Genomic DNA, 16,006 nt, shown 5'->3' with positions numbered 1-16,006 from the left:
CCAGCTAATCAGGAGGCTGAGGAGGGAGGATTGCTTGGCCCCAGGATGTCAAGGCTGCAGTGAGCAGTGATCACGTCACTGTACTGCAGCTTGGGTGACATAGTGAGACCCTGTCTCAAAAAAAAAAAAAAAATTTATGAACCCATTAGAAATAAACCCAATAGAAAAATGAGCAAAAACATAAATAGGTATTTGCTAGAAGAGAAAGCAAAATGGCCCTTCCCCATATGAAAAGCTGTGGCTCCCAGCTGCTACTCCAAGCGTGGCCTGCTTAGACCACAGTGGCATCCTTTGGGACATGTTTGTAATAAGGAAAATGAAAAGCAAAATCCTATAGAGATACCATCTCATACTTACCAGGTTGGTAAAATGTAAAAGTTTGTCAATACCAAGAGATGATGAAATGTGGGCCAACAGAAACTCTCGTCCTTCACTGGGGTAGAGTGGGAATGGGCATAACCAATTTGGAAAACAGTTTGCCTGTTCATTGTAAGATTTAATACATGGTTACCTTAGGATTCAACAATTCTACTTCTCAGTGTAAACCTAGGTACATAGAGCAGTGCTTATCAAACTCTAGCATGCATACAATTTTGCTAATATGCAAATTCTAATTCAGTAGATCTGGGATAGGACCCTGAAAATCTGCCACTGTTCTGAGGGCTACACTTGGAGTAGCAAACCTTGAGTTTCATAAATCCATATTCACAGCAATATTCATAATAGCTCAAACCCCAAATTTCCACCAGCAGTAGGCTGGGCAAATAAATTGCAGCATATTCACACACTGGAGTATTATTTAGAAGTGAGAATGAATGAACCACAAACACTCACGTAAAAATAGATGAATCCAACAAATATATTCTTGAGCAAAAGAAGCAAGGCACAGAAGAAAATATACAGTATGACTCCATTATATAAAGTTCAAAACTCAGGCAGAGCTAAATCATACCCAGGCACACCTAATTTTAGTGTGCTTCACAAATATTGCATTTAAAAAAAAAATTAAAGGTTTCTGGCAACCCCGTGTCAAGCGAGTCTATCAGCATCATTTTTCCAACAGCATGTGCCCACTTTGTGTCTTCTTGTTATATTCTGATAATTTTCACAATATTTCAAACCTTTTCATCATTATATCTGTTATGGTGATCTGTGATCAATAATCTTCAAAGTCACTATTGTAATTGTTTTGTGGTGCCACAAACTGTGCCCATAAAAGACAGCAAACTTCATCAATAAATGTGTGTATTCTGCCTCCTCCACCGAGGAGCTGGTCCCTCATCTCTCTCCTTCTCCTCGGGTTCCCTTATTCCCTGAGACACAAAAATATTGAAATTAGGTCAATTAGTAACCCTAGGTGTTAGGGCAATTAATAATCTAAGTGTTCAAGTGAAAGGAAGAGCTGTTCCTCTCCCATTTTAAGTCAAAAGCTAGAAATGATTAAGCTTAGTGAGGAAGGCATGTCAAAAACTGAGACAGGTCAAAAGCCAGGCCTCTTGCATCAAACAGCCAAGTTGTGAATGCAAAGGAAAAATTCTTGAAGGAAATTAAAAGGGCTACTCCAGTGAACATACTAGTGATAAGAAAGTGAAATGCAGCACTATTCACAATAGCAAAGACATAGAATCAACCTAGGTGTCCATGAACGGTGGATTGGATAAAGAAAATGTGGTTCATATATTCCATGGAATACCATGTGGTCATAAAAAAAAGGAACGAAGTCATGTCCTTGGCAGCAACATGAATGTAGCTGGAGGCCATTATCCTAAGTGAACAGAAAGAGAAAATCAAATACTGCATGTTCTCACTTTTAAGTGGGGGCTGAACACTGCATATGCAGGGACATAAAGATGGAAACAATGGACACTGGGCACTCCAAGAGGAAGGAGAGAGGGACGGGGGTAAAGGCTGAAAAACTCCCTCTCAAGTACTATGCTCACTAACTGAGTGGTGGGTTCAGTTGTACCCCAAACCTCAGCATCATGCAATATACCCTTGTAACAAAACCTGTACATTTAACCTCTGAGTCTAAAATAAAAGTTGAGAAAAAAAAAAAAAAAAGGAAAACAGACTTATTGCTGGTATGGAGAAAGTTTGAGTGGTCTGGATAGATGATCAAACCAGCCACAACATTCCCTTAAGCCAAAGCCTAATACAGAGCAAAGCCCTAGCCTTCAATTCTATAATGGCTGAGGGAGGTCAAGAAGATGCAGAAGAAAAGTTTGAAGCTAGCAGAGGTGGGTTTAAGGAAAGAAGCCATCTCCATAACCTAAAAGTACAAGGTGAAGCAGCAAGTGCTGATGGAGAAGATGCAGCAAGTTACCCAAAAGATCTAGCTTCATAATTGACGAAGGTGGCTCCACTAAACAACAGATTTTCAATGTAGAGGAAACAGCCTTCTATTGGAAGAAGATGCCATCTAGGCTTTTCTTAGCTGGAGAAGAGAAGTCAATACCTGGCTTCAAAACATCAAAGGACAGGCTTCTCTCTTGTTAGAAGCTAAGTAGCTGATGACTTTAAGTTAAAGCTAATGCTCACTGACCTTTCTAAAAACCTATGGGTTCATAAGAATTATGCAGAATCTACTCTGCCTTTGCTCTGTAAGTGAAACCAGAAAGCCTTATGACAGCACCTCTGTTTACAGTATGGTTTACTGAATATTTTAAGCATACTGTTGAGACCTACTGCTCAGGAAAAAAAAATTCTTTCAAAATATTACTGCTCATTGACAATGCACTTGGTCACCCAAGAGCTCTGATTAACATGCACAAAATTAATGTTGTCTTCATGCCTGCTAACACAACATCCATTCTGCAGCCCATGGATCTAAAAGTAATTTTGATGTTCAAGTCCTACTATTTAAGAAAGACATTTCATAAAGTTATAGTTGCCATAAATAGTGATGAGCAACGTGAATTGAAAACTTTCTGGAAAGGATTCACCATCTTTTCATCTAGAGACTCTGTCTTCTAGATGCCATTTGAACATTTGAGATTTATGGTAGGAGGTCAAAATATCAACACTAACAGGAGCTTGGAAGAAGTGGAGTCCAACCTGATGTGGAGGGATCTAAGATCTCAGTGGAGAAAGTAACAGCAGATGCAGTAGAAATAGCAAGAAAGCTAGAATTAGAAGTAGAGCCCGAAGATGTGACTGAAATGCTGCAATTCATGATAAAACTTGAACAGATGAGGAGATGCTTCTTACAGATGAGCAAAGAAAATGGTTTCCTGAGATGCGATCTGCTCCTGGTGAAGATGCTGTGAACATTGTTGAATTAACAACAGAGGATTGAAAACATTACCTAAACTTTATTGATAAAGCAGAGGCAGGGTTTGAGAGAACTGACTGCAGTTTTAAAAGAAGGTCCACTGTGGGTAAAAAGCCATCAAATAGCATCTAATGCTGCAGGGAAATCTTTCATGAATGGAAGAGTCACTGGATGCAGTATACTTGATGGCTGTCATATTATAAGATATTGCTGCTGGGCATGGTGGCTCACACCTGTAATCCCAGTGCTTTGCGTGAACAACATGGGAGGAATGCTTGAGCCCAGGAGTTTGAGACCAGCCTGGGAAACATAGCAAGACCCCATCTGTACAAAATTTTTTTTTTTAAATTAGATGAGCATAATGGCATGTGCCTGTAGTCCCAGATACTCAGAGGCTCAGGTGGGAGAATCACTTGAGCCTCGGAGTTCAAGGCTGTAGTGAGCTATGATTGTGCCACTGCACTCCAGCCTGGGTGATACACTGAGACTCTGTCTTCAAAAAAATAAAAAAGAAATTACTACAGCCACCCCAACCCTTGGAAACCACCACCCTTGGATGATGATGTGAGCAGCCATCAGCATCAAAGCAAGACCCTCTGCCAGAAAAATGATTGACTTACTAATAATCAGAGGATTGTTAGCATTTGTTAGCAAGAAAGTATTTTTAAATTAAGGTATGTACATTGTTTTTTAGACATAATGCTATTGCACATTCAATAGATTCTAATATCGTGTAAACATAACTTTTATATGCAATGGGAAACCAAAAATTTTGTGTGATTCACTTTAATGTGATATTCACTTTATTGTGGTAGTCTGGAACAAAACCCACAATACCTATGAGGTAGGCCTATATTGTTTAGGAATATTTATATACCTTGTAAAACTTTGTGAAAAAAAGAGAGAGAGAGAGAAGGAAGAAAATGCTTAATATGAAGCTCAAGACAGAAGTTACCTCTGGTGGAGAGAAAGAGGAAGGTGATAGGGAATAAATACCTAGAGGCCTTCTCAGGTGCTGCTAATGCTCTATTTCTCAAGCTGAATGGTGAATACGTGGGTGTTTTATTATTACTCTTTAAGCAGTGTATATATACATTACGCTCTTTTGAATAAAAAAGTAGCAGGAAGCCTTTTTGTATTTAAGTTCCCAGTGACTAGTAAAATAAATCTAGTGGGTTATGAAAAGTCTAAATTTTGAGAATCAAGGAGTACTTGCACCTCTGAAATAAAGCATGCAGACATCTCAGGTTGCAAGTCATGCCATATTGGACACCCAGGAAATAAGATCCGGGACACGCACCCTCTTTCCATCTAAGACTCCCAGCGACAGACAAGGAGACAGGAAGGGGCAGGACTGCAGAGTAAGTACAGAAAGCTAACTGCCCCATACAGCAGCCCCATCCACGTGTTGACATGGGGCAGAGTGGGCCAGTGCAGAGGATGGGGGTGGGTAACTTCCTGGAACAGCAGGAGAGAAGAGAAAAGGAACAGGGGGAAGGGCTGGAGACACATCATCTCCCACGTCATCAGTTTGGGAAGCTCTTTGGAAAAGCCCACGTTTACTTTCTGAAACCTCATCAAACCTTTCTTCTACTACCTTTAAAAGAATACCCCACCTACTGGCTGTGGGAGCCACAGCCAGGCAGCTTTAACTCTTGAGACACTCAAGATTCTGCGGTCTGGGGCACAGATCCCCCGATTCCAAAGCCTGTCCCTCCCAGACAGGTGTGGTACCTGGGCCAGACTTCTCCCACTTCCATGCTGGGAGCTCCTTTTTTGCAGCAGCTCTGCTTGCAACTTCCACCCCATGTAAGAGTGATGATGAGACTGGATTTCACCTGAGAGAGAAGTAAGTTATAAATACATCCTGGTGTACTATTAATGTCAATAATATTAGTACAATTATTTCCAGACTAGTCAGATTCAATAAAAGCAACAGTAAACAAGCCTGAGGCAGCCACCAGGTGAGCGCTGTGGGGGCTGCACAGCTGGCTGGCTGCTGAGGACGATGCTTTGCCTTTCTGGCTGTCTCTTGAGCAGGGGAAGCCATGGTGTTTGGCTGCAGTTCTGCCAGCGCCTGCTCCCACACCCCCAGGTCCTGATACCTTTAAGTAACTGAGCAAAGCAGCCATCTCCATTCGTAGCAACAACTGTGCCATATGTGAAAGAAGGAGAGAGTTTGAGCACTGTATGCTACTCACAGGTGATACTTCTGCAAACCCAGAGCCAAGACAGTAGAGTCCGGCTTTGCAGACTCGCCTTCCTGAAGTCCTTGGAATGCTGGCATTCCCTCTAGCACTTCTCCCTGCTTTGTAATTATCCATTTACACGTCTATCATTCCACTCGATTCTGAATTCTCTGAGGACACGGACCAGGAATCCCTACTGCCCAGGACGGTGTGCAGTGCAGAACAAGGCTCAGCAAATGTTGAGTTGTGAAATCTGGGAGGCTCTCTCCTGGCTGTTTGGGAAGTCAGGTCCTTTAGAGGCTAAGAATACAGGCCTGGAGTCAGCTGGGCATGGAATTAAAGGCCTTTTCTCCCACTTATTGGCTGTCCAATTTTGGGTAAGTTACTTTGTATGGTTTGGCTGTGTGTCCACCCAAATCTCTTCTTGAATTGTAGTTCCCATAATCCCCACGTGTCATGGGAGGGATCCGGTGGAAAGTAATTGAATCATGGGGGCAGTTACCTCCATGCTGTTCTTGTGATGGTGAGTGAGTTCTCATGAGAGCTTATTGTTTTATAAGAGCCTTTCCCGCTGCTTTGCTCTGCACTTCTCCTTGCTGCCATCATGTGAAGAAGGACGTGTTTGTTTCCCCTTCCGCCATGATTGTAAGTTTCCTGAGGCCTCCCCAGCCATGCTGAACTGTGAGTCAATTAAACCTCTTTCCTTTATAAATTACCCAGTCTTGGGAATGCCTTTATTAGCAGAGAGCAGAGACTAATACATTACTCAACCATTCTGTGTCTTGGTTTCCTCATCTGTAAAATGGAAATAATAATCATCTTTGCTTTATAGGGTTGTTGTGAGGATTACCAGAAGGGATAAATGTCAATGAAAGTAGCATGGTGCCAGGCACATATAGGTGCTAAATAAGCATATTGCTATCATTATTATTATTTTAATGAGCACATTACTATCTGTGATTATTAGAGAGGCAATATGGCAGAGTTCATAAGAGCCAGACTCCTTGGGTTAAATCCCTAGTTCAGCCCCTTTCCAGCTGTGTGGCCTAGGGTCACCGTGGATGACTGGGCTAGAATAGGGTGAGGCAAGTGAGGCACCTAGGACGTAAAATTTAAGGTGGCTCATTACCTGCCACCCTCTCATCCTGTCCCTATTGAATGAGCCCTTTGCCTCTCTATGCTACATCATAAGTGATAAATGAATGTTAGCTTCTTCTATGGATAAAATGAGGTTCCCTAGAACAACTGTCTATGTAGCGGTCTGTTTGGCTGTTGTATCAGAAGAATAAAGCTGAGCCCATGAGCAAACACAGTGGGAGTAAGCAGTTAAGGGCGTCCAGTGATGGAGAAACAGGGGTGATCCAAATGTCTTTCTCAGAGTGCCCTTGCCCATTTCCAATCAACTGCATTTTCCTAGAGTTTGTGTGAGTGGGTTTCTGTACCTTGCAAACTAAAAACACTCTCTGGCTAAGCAGTGATAGAAAGCACCAGAAAGAAAGCTGGGAATCACATCCAGGAGGCCTTGCAGGCCATGCTAAGGATGTTTGGTCTTGGCTCTTGCTGGCTACTCCATTTCTGATGTGGTTCTTACTTGGGAAATCACGCACACAACAACCCCCTTGAACACCCACTGCCCGGGCAACTTGCTCCCCTGTCTGCTCACCCAGGTTCCTATTTCCTCCTGGCTACAGAAGCAAATAAGAGAAGAGGGTCACCGAGGGTGCTCCTATGCAGAGAACATAAAACATTCGGCGCTGGCTTCTCTCCAATCAGAAAGAGATGGTGTCCACTTTATTCTTAAAAAGGATAAAACGGTCCTCCCAGCAGCTACCGACCTGGGACTTTAAACACATTTGCATGGAACATTCCCTCTGGCACCATCCTGGAGAATGTCTCTGGCTCTCCTGCTCTCTACAAAGGCCTGTATATCTTTTCCCTGGGCCTTTCCAGCTGAATTTTAAAGAGGGTTTTAGAGAGCGCGTCATGACAAGGGTTCTTCAGAGTCTTCTAAATCATAACGCACAGAACCGAAAGAGGGCTATTTCTTTTCCTAAGAATGATTTGCCCACTCTGATTCAGTGATTCACCCACCCCAGCCACAGGCTAAGAAACTTTGCAAAAAAAAAATGAGAAACTTCCCATCCTCAATTTTTCCTCCCCAAGAAATACCTCTCAATCTCCTCTCTTTTGCTCTCCCCTCCCTCTTCCCTCTCCCCCCTCTCTCCACCATAAAATAATAAAACAAACCCAAGTGCATGTAAATCCCTCGCAGTTGCTGGAGAGGGGGCCAGCCAGATGTATTTACTACTAAGTGGATGCAAATTCACTTACTGCTGATTTTCAAAGAAATGAGCCGCCCCTGCCACAATATTGCTTTTCTCATCACCAAATGGGGCCTTTGCTTTGTAATTTGGTGAAGCTGTCAAAACAATCAGATCTAGGAGGCGGGATGGTGTCTGCGTTTTGGCATCCCAAGAGATTGATCTCAGTGGTTGCTCCAGGCAGCTCCACTCAGAAATGTGCTCCGTGGGGGAGGCCATCTAGGGGGTGTCATGGAAAGAGATGGGTTAGCTGGGTGTGGAGCACAGGGCAGAGCCAAGGTCAGGATGGGCTAGACCTCCAGGTTCCTCAGCTGCAAAAGCAGCCCCAGGGAGATGTGGTTCTGGACCATCCAAGGGGCTGCAGAAAGAAAGGTATCGACACACATTCTTGTTCAAACCTGTACTCTTTTCTAGGACTTCACAGGTCCACTGGGCCACAGCAGCTGGTCCATGGACTCCAGATCTAGAACCCATGCTGGGTAGAAACCCCTTCAACTGCTCAGGCAAGTCATTGGATCTATCTGAGCCTGACCGGATTTTTCATTTGCAGGAGAAAGTTGATGAATCTGTCCCCATGTTCCTCTCAAGCCCTAGTTATAGGACTTCTGAGGTAAAGGACAAGTTGGGAGAGTATCGTAGTTCGGCTGTTCTGGAAAGGGATGCTAGTCCTCCTGGAGCTGGTTACTAGTACAGGATTCTTGGGGTTACAAATGATAGAAAATCAAGTCTAACTCAAGATAATTTGCTTCATGCCACCAGAAAGCTGAGAGTATTGGTTTTCTAATTGCTGTTGTAACAAATTACCACAAAGTGAGTGGATTAAAACAACATAAATGTGTTATTTTGCAGCTCTGGAGGCCAGAAATCCAGAAATGGGTTTATGTGGCTAAAACCAAGATGGTGGCAAGGCTGCATTCCTTCTAAAAGACGTAGGGAAGAATTCATTCCTTGCCTTTTGGGTTCTGAGAATGCCTGAAATTCCTTGGCTCACAGCCCCCTTCCAGCAATGGCATAACTTTGACCTTTATTTCCATTGCCACATCTCCCTCCCTGACTCTAACCGTTCTGCTTCCCCTTGTGATAACACTGAGCCAACCCATATAATCTGGGGTAATCTCCCCATTTCAAAATTCTTAATCATATATGCAGTACCCCTTTTGTCATGTAAGGTAGCATATTCACAGATTCTAGAGGTGAGGATGTGGATGTCTTTGGGGGCCATTATTCTTTCTACCAACTTTGGGGAGCAGACTTCAGGTACTCCTGAAGATCCAGCACAAGGAAGAGGGTGCAAGTGGCTCAAACAGTATCATCAGGGTCTTTCTTTCATCTTTATCTCTGCAGTCTGCTTCCTTCATGTTAGTCATATTCTCAAGGCCATTTCAAATAGCTTTCCCCCTGCTAGCCAAGAAAAATGCTGCCTCTAGCCCTCAATTATGGCATTTCAGATTAGTAGATATTAATAGTTTGGGAAAAAATAATCTTTCCCCCTCTATCTTTCTCTCTGCCCTGGTCCAAATACCAGTCTCTATGTAGATCTCTTGAATTAACTAAGGGATGCTTGGGAAGAAGGGCACTGGGGAGATATACAAATCCTTGAGACAGCTAGGTTGGGGGTTCTTCAACCTAATTTGTAGATTAATCAGCACGTACCCATTTAGTAATCCAAGCTGGTGATGCCAGACACATCAGCTACAAAGTGCTCTAGCAGCAAGCCTGGTCATTATTTAGTCTCTTATAGATCAGGCCAACCACACAGAGCATGTGCAGGAATCCCAGCCCTGCTCAGCCCAGAGCATTGACATTTGTGGTTAAGCAGGGCCCCATGGAAGCCACACATCCGTCCCCCTTGGTTTCACCACGTGTCTCTGTAACTTTGAGGGAAAAGGCCCCTCCCTCCTGGGATGGGATGATAATTAAGAGTAATTTCAGTCCTGTTGGGCTCCAGTTACAACAATTACAGGGTTCTGGATCAATTAATACTCACATTTGCATGGAGAAGATGGTGAAATTTAGAATGTAGACCCCCCATTTAGGAGCTATAGCTAGGGTGACCCTACAGCCAGGTGTGCTAGGGACAGTCCTGGTTTGCACCTGGATTATTCATAGTTCTGCTCTTCACTCTCAAAGCGGTCCCTGTTTAAATGATCAGTGTTACGGTTACCCTAATGTTAGTAGAAGTAGAAAAGAGTTTATTTTCCCCTTCTACTGTTTCACTTACCCCTGAGCCAGGTGGGGGACTCTAAGGCAGCAGCTGGAGAAGACTCCCAAATCACACAGGTGCCCCTCTTCCTTGTGCCGGCTGTAAGGCCAAGGAATAAACCAACCCTTCCCATTGCAGGGAGTTGGGGAGCCTGTGATGTGGCTTCCTAGTAGCTGTCCCCAGCCTCTAGACTGTACCGTCTGGATCTGCAGAGGCCTGTTCACTGTCATGCCTTCATGCAGATCTCTGGGGTAAGTGCTCTGTTGCTGTAGGAAAATAACTTACAACTTTTCTTTGAATGTATTTATATGAATGCCTATACCTTTATTTAAATGCATAAATGTTGTCATTACATGATTTATGTGTATGCGTGTGTGTGTGTGTTTGTGTAGACTCTTAGTTTTTTTTCTTGTTAGTTTGACTTTCCTTGACACCTCTCCTCTGTCCTCTACCCATAACCACTAGAAATTCATGCTAATAGCCTAGTAGGGATCCTTCCACATTTTTCTTCATGATCATATGATCCTGTATAAATATATACATACACACACTACATGTAGTAGACATGTATGTACATACATGTATGTAACTTTTTATACACACCCACATGCATTCACTTATACACATGTGTGCACTTATACATGTATAGCCAGCCTTTTGTCATTATTTGTTTTGCAGAATTATATGATATTCAGTTTCTTGCATCTTGTTTTCCTCACTCAACAATACCCTGGGGAACTCTCTCTCTGTCCTCCAATATTGCTCTAATTGTTTTCAATAGGGCATAATATCACATGGTATAAATGTACTATAATTTATGCACCCAGACCTCAAGAGTGACTACTCACTTTGTTTTCACGGGAGAAATTTCCCACATTCACCAAATATAAATGTGTTACACTTTTGCCCTAATGCTCCTGACGCACATCTGATTCAAAAATCTTTAAAAACACATGTCGATTTGAAGAATATAATCAGCTGCTATTTTTTCCAAGATGTCACACTGACCCACCATCAAACTGTCGGCACAGCTTGGTACCCTTGTTCCCTACACAGAGTCACAATCAGCCTTTTGTATTCTCTGGTGTTTGTTGTCTGATTGCAATTCTGAATTGGGGTGACCATCAAAACTGGGTGCCTACACAGGAGGCATCTCAATGTATTAGACAGGGGCCAGTCTTTGGAACAGACAGACCTGGGTTCAAATTCTGATACCATCACTTATAAGCTGGGAGATTTGGATAAATACTCACCTTCCCCCAGCCCCAGTTTTCTTTGCCTTTCAGATAGAAATCATGATACCAACCACATAGAGCATTAAATGAGATTATGGGTGCACAGGGCCTACTCCCAGGGGGCCCACTGCCCAGGTGGCTTTTCCCAACCACAAATTATGAATCATGTTGGACTTGAAGGGGAAAAGTTCAAATTGATCAATAGCGATGTCATGGGCAAACAGTCCGAGTCAGATAAGGAAACAGAAACAGGTTGTTTTTGGAATAATTGGATGCCCTGTCTTTGTTTGCAGAGCAGCATGTGCACCATGGATGTTTAAGGAAGCTTATTGCCAGCAATGTCCAGATGACTGGTGAGCCACAGCAAGAGAGGGGCCTGGCTGCGGGAGGGATCCAGAAAGCAGGGAGCTGATGGAGGTTTAGGATTAGGACCTGAGGAAGGGATGCTAGGGCAAGGATGCGGGAGGTAGCAGTGGCCTGAACCCTCCTACACTCTGGCCACAGACTTGATGTGGCAGGAGTAGTTGGGTGGGCATTTTTCTGCCTGGCAGCAGAGGTCGCTTTCTGTCCTCTCCCCACACCATACATCACACTTTCCAACTCCACCATACTCAACCCCCTAAGAAGAAGAAAGAGGAAATGAGCTCCACAACACAGGTCTGTTACGGACTGAATATGTGTGTCCCCTCAAAATGCATATATTGAAGTCCTAACACTCCAGTGGGATGGTATTTAGATGTGGGGACTTTGGGAAGTGATTAGGGTTAGATGACGTCACAGGGTAAGGCCCCTATGATGGAATGAATGGCCTTATAAGAAGAGGAAGGAAAAGACTAGAGAGCATGCATGTGCTGTCAGTCTCTCTCCCTCCCTCCTTGCCACGGGAGGACACAGCAAGAAGGTGGCCATCTGCAAGCCAGGAAGAGAGGCCTCACCAGGACCCACATCAGCTGGCACCTTGATCTTGGACTTCCAGCTTCTAGAACTGTAAGAAATAAACGTCTATGGCATTCTGTTATGGAAGCCCAAGCTGACTGAGACCGCAGCCCTGCCTTTCCTTTTAGGGTACCCAAAATGGAGTCCTGTGGCCAACACAAGCCGTGTGCCTCATCTCTTGCCATGTTCCGGTAGGGGGATATAGCTGTGGCCAAGACAAGTGGGGAGGTATCTGGGGTGCTCACAGGCAGGGCCTGGAGAGGAGCCCTCTTGTGGGCAACTTACCTAGGACTCTGAGATACTCCTCAGCATCTCCCCTCCTTGGTGCTAGGCATGGTGTCTTGCACACAGTGGGAGCTTTATATGTGTTTGGTGAGACATTGATTAAAAATAATAGACAGTGAATACACGCAGATGTGGAGAGAGACGGAACCAGCAGTTGCTAGATTGGAGGAAAGGGTGTATTCCCGCCTCAGCCCCGCCCTGTCCACAGCTATGAATTAATCTGCAGTGGGGAGCGGGATTCCTTCATTAAAATCTCCAAAAAGGGAGTCATATTAACAGCCAGGCACACCGTTCTTTTCCCTCAAGGTAAGAAGATTCATGGCTCAAACTTACATTTTATCGCGCACAACCGAATAAAAATGATCGATTTCCCTGCCCGCCTTACAGCATCCTTCCACAGTTATTAAAGTCTCTAAAAATGTTTTCCTTAAAAAAAAAAAAGGTTAAAAGAAAGAGAGGTGCAGAGAGTGCAAACCAAGAAGAAGCTGGGAAATGCTGCCTAGCTGAGGGCTATCCATCTTGTCAGCTGCAGACCACATAACCTTGATGTCACTATATTTTCTGCTCATATCCAGATTTACAATTTGCCAGCCAAGGATATGGAAATGCCAAACCTCCCCCTTGGAGGTGGATGCTGGAAGGTTCTTAAAGAGCCTGAGAGAGAGGAGCATCCTAGCTCTGAAAACTCCAAAAAGACACTGAGCCTGCTGCTGGACTCTTAGCAATTTTCCCTGAGTTTGGAAAAACCAGCCTCCAAGGTCAAGGAGATGGATTTCAACTCCAGGGCCACACACACATTCAGCAACAGCCCCTTTGTTCACTGAAGAACATGCAGGTTTCCACTTTGGAGGGCCAGAAATGTACCTGTGCAAGTTAGGAAATGGGAGGGTTGGGCCACGCAACAAACAAACTCTGGTGTAAACCAGAGTGAAAGAGAAGTGTTTAACCTACAGGAAAGAGCAAACTGCATGCCAGCCCTGCAGAGCTCCGCCTTGCATGCAAACACACAAATGGATAATTATACATCATTCATCTGTTCGTTCTAGTGAGTCCCCAAGAACCTTTGGTTTGCCATTTTGGTAATTTAATTTTACTAAGTGCCAAGTAATACAATTGTATATCACCCCATTTGTGAATTCCTTCAGGACAAGGATAAGATTCTCTCTCCTCTCTCTCTCTCCCCTACACACACACACACACACACACACACAGATAAGACTTTCTTCTCTCTGTCCCCTACACACACACAGACACACACACATGGATAAGACTCTCTTCTCTGTCCCCTACACACACACACACACACACACACACGCACACACTAGGTGCTTTCTATAGGGCTCTATTTAGGTCTATTTAGTTGAGAATGGTGAAACTATGCTTTAAAATTCCATAATTCGGCTGGGCACAGTGACTCACGCGTGTAATCCCAGCACTTTGGGAGGCCGAGGCAGGTGGATCACCTGAGGTCAGGAGTTTGAGAACAGCCTGACCAACATGGTGAAACCCTGTCTGTACTAAAAATACAAAATTAGCCCTGCATGGTGGCTCATGCCTGTAATCCCAGCTACTTGGGAGGCTGAGGCAGGAGAATTGCTTGAACCCAGGAGGCAGAGGTTGCAGTGAGCCGAGATCATGCCACTGCACTCCAGTCTGGGCAACAAGAGCAAAACTCTGTCTCAAAAAAAAAAAAAAAAATCCATAATTCACAATTTGTTACCAGGTCAGTCTGGTCTCTTTCCAAATTAGTGCTCATTAGTTAGGTCTTCCTGGACTTGTTTCTGAGTGAATCTGGACATCTGTCCTTTGCTCACACTTTGTTAATACTCAGCACTTCCATTCTAACTTCTGGAGGGTTCCCCACATTGTAGATAGGGCCCTGGGGCCCTGCAGCATAGTTGGAGGGTTGCAGCCTCCCAGGAAGGCCCCCTCCATCGCTCTAAGTTTCCCGAGCTTGTGAGAGCCTTGTATCCTTCTGGGAGTGTTTTCCTGGCGTGGCTGGAAGACAGCCATGAATCTGTCTCGGGCCATTTGACTCGGGCTCTCAATGCCAACCCTAACAGACACTTCCATCAGGCCTGACGCATCAACGGTCTATAAGCCATTAACCAGCACTATCAGACCTCCCAGATTCAGCCTCCTCTGTGAGAACAAATACAGAGAAGGGGGAAGGAGGGAGGAGAGAAGAGGTATGCAGAGAGAGAAGAGGAGAGAATGCCAGGTCCTCCATTTCCTATATGGATAAATGATTGATGATGATGATGATGATGATGAAGATAGCAGCTAACAATGACAAAGCTCACTGTGTTTCAAGTACTCTTCTAAACTCATCGTATATGGTAGCTCATCTCATCCTCACAACAACCCAAAAAGATACGCTGTTATTAGACTCACTTTGCAGGTGGGGAAACTGAGGCAGGGAGCTTTTCAGAGACTTTGTGAGGTCCCAGCACTGGTGGGTGGCAGAGCTGGGGGTTTAGCCCAGTTGCTGGGCCCCAATATTTGTGCTCTCAGCCACTCTATGCATTGCCTCCCACAGTGGTCAGGAAGTCAGAGTCAAAAGAGATGGAGAGAGTTCAGCTCAAAGCAGGCAAGACTCCTAGTTCCCTGTGGGCGGTGGCTACACTGTGAGGACTGGCCCCCAGCTCACCAGGCAGAGGAGAGCAGCTTTCCCAGAGATTCCCTGCTCGGGCCACAGAGACAAAAATCTTCTATTCCTTCTAGAAATAACAGTGTCTAAGCTGCTTCCTCAGTCAGAGCCCCTCAGACCATTTGTCACTTTAGGTCCACAACCTCAGAGGTGGTTCTTAGTGGCCACAGCCTCAGCTGCAGCTCCCCTCACCCTGGCCAAATAAAGGGGACAGGTCTCCAAAGTTTCCTCATGTGCCAATATCCCCTTCTCACGCAGGAGAGATGGGATGGGAAGGGATGAGATGGAATGGGTGCTGGGGAGGAGATAGAAGGGAGGGGATAGAACAACATGGGACAGGGTGGGATGAGAGGAAAGGGAAGGAAAGGCACGCAATGGAATGAGATAGGAGGGTACAATGGGAAGAGGTGGAAAGGGGCAGAAAAGGAATGATACGCAATGAGTTGAGAAGGGAAAGGGTGGACACTGTCTTTTTTTTTTTTTTTTTTTTTTTTTGAGACAGAGTTTCGCTCTTGTTGCCCAGGCTGGAGTGCAATGGCATGATCTCTGCTCACTGCAACCTCCACCTCCCTGGTTCAAGCCATTCTCCTGCCTTAGCGTCCCGAGTAGCTGGGATTACAGGCGCCCGCCACCACGCCCAGCTAATTTTTGTATTTTTAGTAGAGACAGGGTTTCATTTTGTTGGCCAGGCTGGTCTCGAACTCCTGACCTCAGGCAATCCACCCGCCTTGGCCTCCCAAAGTGCTGGGATTACAGGTGTGAGCCACTGCGCCTGGCCAACACTCTCTTTTTAAACTATCATACACTCCCATCACCCCTTTTTCCTAGAAAATTACAGACAGTCATTAAAACAGAAACATCCCTGCAGCCCCAACATCTCCTGTGTAGCACAATACATGGCAGTTAGTGACCCACT

Source organism: Gorilla gorilla, chromosome 4, assembly GCF_029281585.2.
Source record: "Gorilla gorilla gorilla isolate KB3781 chromosome 4, NHGRI_mGorGor1-v2.1_pri, whole genome shotgun sequence".
NCBI classification, from domain to species: Eukaryota; Metazoa; Chordata; class Mammalia; order Primates; family Hominidae; genus Gorilla; species Gorilla gorilla.
This window is presented reverse-complemented; position numbering follows the sequence as displayed.